The sequence below is a fragment of the Nelumbo lutea genome, chromosome 3 (assembly GCF_056320005.1).
Source record: "Nelumbo lutea isolate HS-2025 chromosome 3, American lotus-T2T, whole genome shotgun sequence".
NCBI classification, from domain to species: domain Eukaryota; kingdom Viridiplantae; phylum Streptophyta; class Magnoliopsida; order Proteales; family Nelumbonaceae; genus Nelumbo; species Nelumbo lutea.
This window is the reverse complement of record NC_142686.1, coordinates 82,311,507-82,322,038: the sequence shown is the minus strand read 5'-3', so window position 1 is coordinate 82,322,038 and position 10,532 is coordinate 82,311,507.

The following is a 10,532-nucleotide window of genomic DNA, read 5'->3' as shown; positions in this document are numbered from 1 at the left end:
GTGATCTACGGTCAGCAATGCACCAAAACCAAAACAGCCCATCGCGAGCCACTTGGGTGCCCGTGCGTTGCGCGGTATCGAATCCCCATACTCTCCTCTACTAATTCTAAGGAGTGTAAATCAGCTCCTATTGAAATACTGAAAACAAAACTTATAATTTTCCAATGTGGGACAAGTTCAAAATTCGGTTTTGTAAGAGAAAAATCAAATTTTCAATCAAGTGTGCAGGTGCAATTTCTCATGTAATTGACCAATCAAAGTATTCTGGAATAACATACTTATTCGTATCTGCTTCTTGCACCTTGTATTTGAATTCCAGGGCCTTCTAGATTTCTTTTGGAGATGTAAGTTCCTTGTAGAAGTGGTATAGCCGGTCTGATAAGGCATTCGGTATGTGTACTCGGCACAAAAGTGAGTCCTTTTCTCATTTTGCTCTTTCCTTCTTTAGTTTTTTGAGTCTTTGTCAGTGGGTTCAGGAAGTGATTGCAAATTCGGGTCTAGCAGATAGTATAGCTTCAGTGTGGTCAGAAAGAAGATCATCTTGTCTTGCCATCGGCTGAAATTTGCTCCATCGAACTGGTCTAGTTGAACAAGATCTTGGTTCATCATCTTGATCGAAGTCATGCTTGCTTCCACCACCATTGCAGAATAACGTTCTAAAATTGTTGGAGAAAATGGCGTTATTATAACTTTTGAGGAGTAGCTCTGAGGCTCGTCTGAAGACATTGTCTTTGGAATGTTATTTGCCCCCACTCAGTTTTACTGAGTTTACTATTGGGTTACATGCAAATTCGTTCTCAGGATACAACAGAGCATTGGGCGAGAATCCGCAACCAGCAAAGTTGAAGAGTCTCCAAAGAAACCTTCTGTGAGCCTGTAGCAGACCGGACTGAGAGAGAGAGAGAGAGAGAGAGTGAATTTCGAAATTGTGTGTTTTGGAGTGTAATACATGCTCCTTAAATAATTTGTGAAGATGTATGAAGAAAAGGTAGGTGCTGGTTTAGAGAATGCACCTTGAACAGTCACAATTTCCAACCTTGTGACTGTTTAAGAAGTAGTCAACAGTTAGTGACTGTTAACTTCGAATTGTGCCTCTTGATCACACCCGATCGAATCGTGACCATTGATTTCATCAACGGTGATCAACGGTCAGCAATGCACCAAAACCAAAACAGCCCATCGCGAGCCACGTGGGTGCCCGTGCGTTGCGCGGTATCGAATCCCCATAATCTCCTCCACTAATTCTAAGGAGTGTAAATCAGCTCCTATTGAAATACTGAAAACAAAACTTATAATTTTCCAATGTGGGACAAGTTTGAAATTCGGTTTTGTAAGAGAAAAATCGAATTTTCAATCATGTGTGCAGGTGCAATTTCTCATGTAATTGACCAATCAAAGTATTTTGGAATAAGATACTTATTCATACCGGCTTCTTGCACCTTGTATTTGAATTCCAGGGCCTTCTAAATGTCTTTTGGAGATGTAAGTTCCTTGTAGAAGTGGTAGAGCCGGTCTGATAAGGCATTCGGTATGTGTCCTCGGCACAAAAGTGAGTCCTTTTCTCATTTTGCTCTTTCCTTCTTTAGTTTTTTGAGTCTTTGTCAGTGGGTTCAGGAAGTGTTTCCAAATTCGGGTCTAGCAGATATTATAGCTTCAGTGTGGTCAGAAAGAAGATCATCTTGTCTTGCCATCGGCTGAAATTTTCTCCATCGAACTGGTCTAGTTGAACAAGATCTTGGTTCATCATCTTGATCAAATTCATGCTTGCTTCCACCTCCATTGCAGAATAACGTTCTAACATTGTTGGAGAAAATGGGGTTATTATAACTTTTGAGGAGAAGCTCTGAGGCGTGTCTAAAAACATTGTCTTTGGAACGTTATTTGCCCCCACTCAGTTTTACTGATTTAACTATTGGGTTACATGCAAATTCGTTCTCAGGATACAATAGAGCATTGGGCGAGAATCCGCAACCAGCAAAGTTGAAGAGTCTCCAAAGAAACCTTCTGTGAGCGTGTAGCAGACCGGACTGAGAGAGAGAGAGAGAGAGTGAATTTCGAAATTGTTTGTTTTGGAGTGTAATTCATGCTCCTTAAATAATTTGTGAAAATGTATGAAGAAAAGGTAGGTGCTGGTTTAGAGAATGCACCTTGAACAGTCACAATTTCCAACCTTGTGACTGTTTAAGAAGTAGTCAACAGTTAGTGACTGTTAACTTTGAATTGTGCCTCTTGATCACACCCGATCGAATCGTGACCATTGATCTCATCAACGGTGATCAACGGTCAGCAATGCACCAAAACCAAAACAGCCCATCGTGAGCCACGTGGGTGTCCGTGCGTTGCGCGGTATCGAATCCCCATACTTTCCTCCACTAATTCTAAGGGTGTAAATCAGCTCCTATTGAAATACTGAAAACAAAACTTATAATTTTCCAATGTGGGACAAGTTCGAAATTCGGTTTTGTAAGAGAAAAATCGAATTTTCAATCATGTGTGCTGGTGCAATTTCTCATGTAATTGACCAATCAAAGTATTCTGGAGTAAGATACTTATTAGTACCTGCTTCTTGCACCTTGTATTTGAATTCCAGGGCCTTCTAGATGTCTTTTGGAGATGTAAGTTCCTTGTAGAAGTGGTAGAGCCGGTCTGATAAGGCATTCGGTATGTGTTCTCAGCACAAAAGTGAGTCCTTTTCTCATTTTGCTCTTACCTTCTTTAGTTTTTTGAGTCTTTGTCAGTGGGTTCAGGAAGTGATTGCAAATTCGGGTCTAGCAGATAGTATAGCTTCAGTGTGGTCAGAAATAAGATCATCTTGTCTTGCCATCGGCTGAAATTTTCTCCAACGAACTGGTCTAGTTGAACAAGATCTTGGTTCATCATCTTGATCGAAGTCATGCTTGCTTCCACCTCCATTGCAGAATAACGTTCTAAAATTGTTGGAGAAAATGGGGTCATTATAACTTTTGAGGAGAAGCTCTGAGGCGTGTCTGAAGACATTGTCTTTGGAACGTTATTTGCCCCCACTCAGTTTTACTGAGTTTACTATTGGGTTACATGCAAATTCGTTCTCAGGATACAACAGAGCATTGGGCGAGAATCCGCAACCAGCAAAGTTGAAGAGTCTATAAAGAAACCTTCTGTGAGCCTGTAGCAGACCGGACTGAGAGAGAGAGAGAGAGTGAATTTCGAAATTGTGTGTTTTGGAGTGTAATTCATGCTCCTTAAATAATTTGTGAAGATGTATGAAGAAAAGGTAGGTGCTGGTTTAGATAATGCACCTTTAACAGTCACAATTTCAAACCTTGTGACTGTTTAAGAAGTAGTCAACAGTTAGTGACTGTTAACTTTGAATTGTGCCTCTTGATCACACCCGATCGAATCGTGGCCATTCATCTCATCAACGGTGATCAACGTTCAGCAATGCACCAAAACCAAAACAGCCCATCGCGAGCCACGTGGGTCACCGTGCGTTGCGTGGTATCGAATCCCCATACTCTCCTCTACTAATTCTAAGGAGTGTAAATCAGCTCCTATTGAAATACTGAAAACAAAACTTATAATTTTCCAATGTGGGACAAGTTCAAAATTCGGTTTTGTAAGAGAAAAATCGAATTTTCAATCAAGTGTGCAGGTGCAATTTCTCACGTAATTGACCAATCAAAGTATTCTGGAATAAGATACTTATTCGTACCTGTTTCTTGCACCTTGTATTTGAATTCCAGGGCCTTCTAGATTTCTTTTGGAGATGTAAGTTCCTTGTAGAAGTGGTAGAGCCGGTCTGATAAGGCATTCGGTATGTGTTCTCAGCACAAAAGTGAGTCCTTTTCTCATTTTGCTCTTACCTTCTTTAGTTTTTTGAGTCTTTGTCAGTGGGTTCAGGAAGTTATTGCAAATTCGGGTCTAGCAGATAGTATAGCTTCAGTGTGGTCAGAAATAAGATCATCTTGTCTTGCCATCGGCTGAAATTTTCTCCAACGAACTGGTCTAGTTGAACAAGATCTTGGTTCATCATCTTGATCGAAGTCATGCTTGCTTCCACCTCCATTGCAGAATAACGTTCTAAAATTGTTGGAGAAAATGGGGTCATTATAACTTTTGAGGAGAAGCTCTGAGGCGTGTCTGAAGACATTGTCTTTGGAACGTTATTTGCCCCCACTCAGTTTTACTGAGTTTACTATTGGGTTACATGCAAATTCGTTCTCAGGATACAACAGAGCATTGGGCGAGAATCCGCAACCAGCAAAGTTGAAGAGTCTATAAAGAAACCTTCTGTGAGCCTGTAGCAGACCGGACTGAGAGAGAGAGAGAGAGTGAATTTCGAAATTGTTTGTTTTGGAGTGTAATTCATGCTCCTTAAATAATTTGTGAAAATGTATGAAGAAAAGGTAGGTGCTGGTTTAGAGAATGCACCTTGAACAGTCACAATTTCCAACCTTGTGACTGTTTAAGAAGTAGTCAACAGTTAGTGACTGTTAACTTTGAATTGTGCCTCTTGATCACACCCGATCGAATCGTGACCATTGATCTCATCAACGGTGATCAACGGTCAGCAATGCACCAAAACCAAAACAGCCCATCGTGAGCCACGTGGGTGTCCGTGCGTTGCGCGGTATCGAATCCCCATACTTTCCTCCACTAATTCTAAGGGTGTAAATCAGCTCCTATTGAAATACTGAAAACAAAACTTATAATTTTCCAATGTGGGACAAGTTCGAAATTCGGTTTTGTAAGAGAAAAATCGAATTTTCAATCATGTGTGCTGGTGCAATTTCTCATGTAATTGACCAATCAAAGTATTCTGGAGTAAGATACTTATTAGTACCTGCTTCTTGAACCTTGTATTTGAATTCCAGGGCCTTCTAGATGTCTTTTGGAGATGTAAGTTCCTTGTAGAAGTGGTAGAGCCGGTCTGATAAGGCATTCGGTATGTGTTCTCAGCACAAAAGTGAGTCCTTTTCTCATTTTGCTCTTACCTTCTTTAGTTTTTTGAGTCTTTGTCAGTGGGTTCAGGAAGTGATTGCAAATTCGGGTCTAGCAGATAGTATAGCTTCAGTGTGGTCAGAAATAAGATCATCTTGTCTTGCCATCGGCTGAAATTTTCTCCAACGAACTGGTCTAGTTGAACAAGATCTTGGTTCATCATCTTGATCGAAGTCATGTTTGCTTCCACCTCCATTGCAGAATAACGTTCTAAAATTGTTGGAGAAAATGGGGTCATTATAACTTTTGAGGAGAAGCTCTGAGGCGTGTCTGAAGACATTGTCTTTGGAACGTTATTTGCCCCCACTCAGTTTTACTGAGTTTACTATTGGGTTACATGCAAATTCGTTCTCAGGATACAACAGAGCATTGGGCGAGAATCCGCAACCAGCAAAGTTGAAGAGTCTATAAAGAAACCTTCTGTGAGCCTGTAGCAGACCGGACTGAGAGAGAGAGAGAGAGTGAATTTCGAAATTGTGTGTTTTGGAGTGTAATTCATGCTCCTTAAATAATTTGTGAAGATGTATGAAGAAAAGGTAGGTGCTGGTTTAGATAATGCACCTTTAACAGTCACAATTTCAAACCTTGTGACTGTTTAAGAAGTAGTCAACAGTTAGTGACTGTTAACTTTGAATTGTGCCTCTTGATCACACCCGATCGAATCGTGGCCATTCATCTCATCAACGGTGATCAACGTTCAGCAATGCACCAAAACCAAAACAGCCCATCGCGAGCCACGTGGGTCACCGTGCGTTGCGTGGTATCGAATCCCCATACTCTCCTCTACTAATTCTAAGGAGTGTAAATCAGCTCCTATTGAAATACTGAAAACAAAACTTATAATTTTCCAATGTGGGACAAGTTCAAAATTCGGTTTTGTAAGAGAAAAATCGAATTTTCAATCAAGTGTGCAGGTGCAATTTCTCACGTAATTGACCAATCAAAGTATTCTGGAATAAGATACTTATTCGTACCTGTTTCTTGCACCTTGTATTTGAATTCCAGGGCCTTCTAGATTTCTTTTGGAGATGTAAGTTCCTTGTAGAAGTGGTAGATCCGGTCTGATAAGGCATTCGGTATGTGTTCTCAGCACAAAAGTGAGTCCTTTTCTCATTTTGCTCTTACCTTCTTTAGTTTTTTGAGTCTTTGTCAGTGGGTTCAGGAAGTGATTGCAAATTCGGGTCTAGCAGATAGTATAGCTTCAGTGTGGTCAGAAATAAGATCATCTTGTCTTGCCATCGGCTGAAATTTTCTCCAACGAACTGGTCTAGTTGAACAAGATCTTGGTTCATCATCTTGATCGAAGTCATGCTTGCTTCCACCTCCATTGCAGAATAACGTTCTAAAATTGTTGGAGAAAATGGGGTCATTATAACTTTTGAGGAGAAGCTCTGAGGCGTGTCTGAAGACATTGTCTTTGGAACGTTATTTGCCCCCACTCAGTTTTACTGAGTTTACTATTGGGTTACATGCAAATTCGTTCTCAGGATACAACAGAGCATTGGGCGAGAATCCGCAACCAGCAAAGTTGAAGAGTCTCCAAATAAACCTTCTGTGAGCCTGTAGCAGACCGGACTGAGAGAGAGAGAGAGAGTGAATTTCGAAATTGTGTGTTTTGGAGTGTAATTCATGCTCCTTAAATAATTTGTGAAGATGTATGAAAAAAAGGTAGGTGCTGGTTTAGATAATGCACCTTTAACAGTCACAATTTCAAACCTTGTGACTGTTTAAGAAGTAGTCAACAGTTAGTGACTGTTAACTTTGAATTGTGCCTCTTGATCACACCCGATCGAATCGTCACCATTCATCTCATCAACGGTGATCAACGGTCAGCAATGCACCAAAACCAAAACAGCCCATCGCGAGCCACGTGGGTGCCCGTGCGTTGCGTGGTATCGAATCCCCATACTCTCCTCTACTAATTCTAAGGAGTGTAAATCAGCTCCTATTGAAATACTGAAAACAAAACTTATAATTTTCCAATGTGGGACAAGTTCAAAATTCGGTTTTGTAAGAGAAAAATCGAATTTTCAATCAAGTGTGCAGGTGCAATTTCTCACGTAATTGACCAATCAAAGTATTCTGGAATAAGATACTTATTCGTACCTGTTTCTTGCACCTTGTATTTGAATTCCAGGGCCTTCTAGATTTCTTTTGGAGATGTAAGTTCCTTGTAGAAGTGGTATAGCCGGTCTGATAAGGCATTCGGTATGTGTACTCGGCACAAAAGTGAGTCCTTTTCTCATTTTGCTCTTTCCTTCTTTAGTTTTTTGAGTCTTTGTCAGTGGGTTCAGGAAGTGATTGCAAATTCGGGTCTAGCAGATAGTATAGCTTCAGTGTGGTCAGAAAGAAGATCATCTTGTCTTGCCATCGGCTGAAATTTGCTCCATCGAACTGGTCTAGTTGAACAAGATCTTGGTTCATCATCTTGATCGAAGTCATGCTTGCTTCCACCACCATTGCAGAATAACGTTCTAAAATTGTTGGAGAAAATGGGGTCATTATAACTTTTGAGGAGAAGCTCTGAGGCGTGTCTAAAAACATTGTCTTTGGAACGTTATTTGCCCCCACTCAGTTTTACTGATTTAACTATTGGGTTACATGCAAATTCGTTCTCAGGATACAATAGAGCATTGGGCGAGAATCCGCAACCAGCAAAGTTGAAGAGTCTCCAAAGAAACCTTCTGTGAGCGTGTAGCAGACCGGACTGAGAGAGAGAGAGAGAGAGTGAATTTCGAAATTGTTTGTTTTGGAGTGTAATTCATGCTCCTTAAATAATTTGTGAAAATGTATGAAGAAAAGGTAGGTGCTGGTTTAGAGAATGCACCTTGAACAGTCACAATTTCCAACCTTGTGACTGTTTAAGAAGTAGTCAACAGTTAGTGACTGTTAACTTTGAATTGTGCCTCTTGATCACACCCGATCGAATCGTGACCATTGATCTCATCAACGGTGATCAACGGTCAGCAATGCACCAAAACCAAAACAGCCCATCGTGAGCCACGTGGGTGTCCGTGCGTTGCGCGGTATCGAATCCCCATACTTTCCTCCACTAATTCTAAGGGTGTAAATCAGCTCCTATTGAAATACTGAAAACAAAACTTATAATTTTCCAATGTGGGACAAGTTCGAAATTCGGTTTTGTAAGAGAAAAATCGAATTTTCAATCATGTGTGCTGGTGCAATTTCTCATGTAATTGACCAATCAAAGTATTCTGGAGTAAGATACTTATTAGTACCTGCTTCTTGCACCTTGTATTTGAATTCCAGGGCCTTCTAGATGTCTTTTGGAGATGTAAGTTCCTTGTAGAAGTGGTAGAGCCGGTCTGATAAGGCATTCGGTATGTGTTCTCAGCACAAAAGTGAGTCCTTTTCTCATTTTGCTCTTACCTTCTTTAGTTTTTTGAGTCTTTGTCAGTGGGTTCAGGAAGTGATTGCAAATTCGGGTCTAGCAGATAGTATAGCTTCAGTGTGGTCAGAAATAAGATCATCTTGTCTTGCCATCGGCTGAAATTTTCTCCAACGAACTGGTCTAGTTGAACAAGATCTTGGTTCATCATCTTGATCGAAGTCATGCTTGCTTCCACCTCCATTGCAGAATAACGTTCTAAAATTGTTGGAGAAAATGGGGTCATTATAACTTTTGAGGAGAAGCTCTGAGGCGTGTCTGAAGACATTGTCTTTGGAACATTATTTGCCCCCACTCAGTTTTACTGAGTTTACTATTGGGTTACATGCAAATTCGTTCTCAGGATACAACAGAGCATTGGGCGAGAATCCGCAACCAGCAAAGTTGAAGAGTCTATAAAGAAACCTTCTGTGAGCCTGTAGCAGACCGGACTGAGAGAGAGAGAGAGAGTGAATTTCGAAATTGTGTGTTTTGGAGTGTAATTCATGCTCCTTAAATAATTTGTGAAGATGTATGAAGAAAAGGTAGGTGCTGGTTTAGATAATGCACCTTTAACAGTCACAATTTCAAACCTTTTGACTGTTTAAGAAGTAGTCAACAGTTAGTGACTCTTAACTTTGAATTGTGCCTCTTGATCACACCCGATCGAATCGTGGCCATTCATCTCATCAACGGTGATCGACGTTCAGCAATGCACCAAAACCAAAACAGCCCATCGCGAGCCACGTGGGTCACCGTGCGTTGCGTGGTATCGAATCCCCATACTCTCCTCTACTAATTCTAAGGAGTGTAAATCAGCTCCTATTGAAATACTGAAAACAAAACTTATAATTTTCCAATGTGGGACAAGTTCAAAATTCGGTTTTGTAAGAGAAAAATCGAATTTTCAATCAAGTGTGCAGGTGCAATTTCTCACGTAATTGACCAATCAAAGTATTCTGGAATAAGATACTTATTCGTACCTGTTTCTTGCACCTTGTATTTGAATTCCAGGGCCTTCTAGATTTCTTTTGGAGATGTAAGTTCCTTGTAGAAGTGGTAGAGCCGGTCTGATAAGGCATTCGGTATGTGTCCTCGGCACAAAAGTGAGTCGTTTTCTCATTTTGCTCTTTCCTTCTTTAGTTTTTTGAGTCTTTGTCAGTGGGTTCAGGAAGTGATTGCAAATTCGGGTCTAGCAGATAGTATAGATTCAGTGTGGTCAGAAAGAAGATCATCTTGTCTTGCCATCGGCAGAAATTTGCTCCATCGAACTGGTCTAGTTGAACAAGATCTTGGTTCATCATCTTGATCGAAGTCATGCTTGCTTCCACCTCCATTGCAGAATAACGTTCTAAAATTGTTGGATAAAATGGGGTCATTATAACTTTTGAGGAGAAGCTCTGAGGCGTGTCTGATGACATTGTCTTTGGAACGTTATTTGCCCCCACTCAGTTCTACTGAGTTTACTATTGGGTTACATGTAAATTCGTTCTCAGGATACAACAGAGCATTGGGCGAGAATCCGCAACCAGCAAAGTTGAAGAGTCTCCAAAGAAACCTTCTGTGAGCCTGTAGCAGACCGGACTGAGAGAGAGAGAGTGAATTTCGAAATTGTGTTTTGGAGTGTAATTCATGCTCCTTAAATAATTTGTGAAGATGTATGAAGAAAAGGTAGGTGCTGGTTTAGAGAATGCACCTTTAACAGTCACAATTTCAAACCTTGTGACTGTTTAAGAAGTAGTCAACAGTTAGTGACTATTAACTTTGAATGGTGCCTCTTGATCACACCCGATCGAATCGTGACCATTGATCTCATCAACGGTGATCAACGGTCAGCAATGCACCAAAACCAAAACAGCCCATCACGAGCCACGTGGGTGCCCGTGTGTTGCGTGGTATCGAATCCCCATACTCTCCTCTACTAATTCTAAGGTGTGTAAATCACCTCCTATTGAAATACTGAAAACAAAACTTATAATTTTCCAATGTGGGACAAGTTCAAAATTCGGTTTTGTAAGAGAAAAATCGAATTTTCAATCAAGTGTGCAGGTGCAATTTCTCATGTAATTGACCAATCAAAGTATTCTGGAATAAGATACTTATTCGTATCTACTTCTTGCAACTTGTATTTGAATTCCAGGGCCTTCTAGATGTCTTTTGGAGA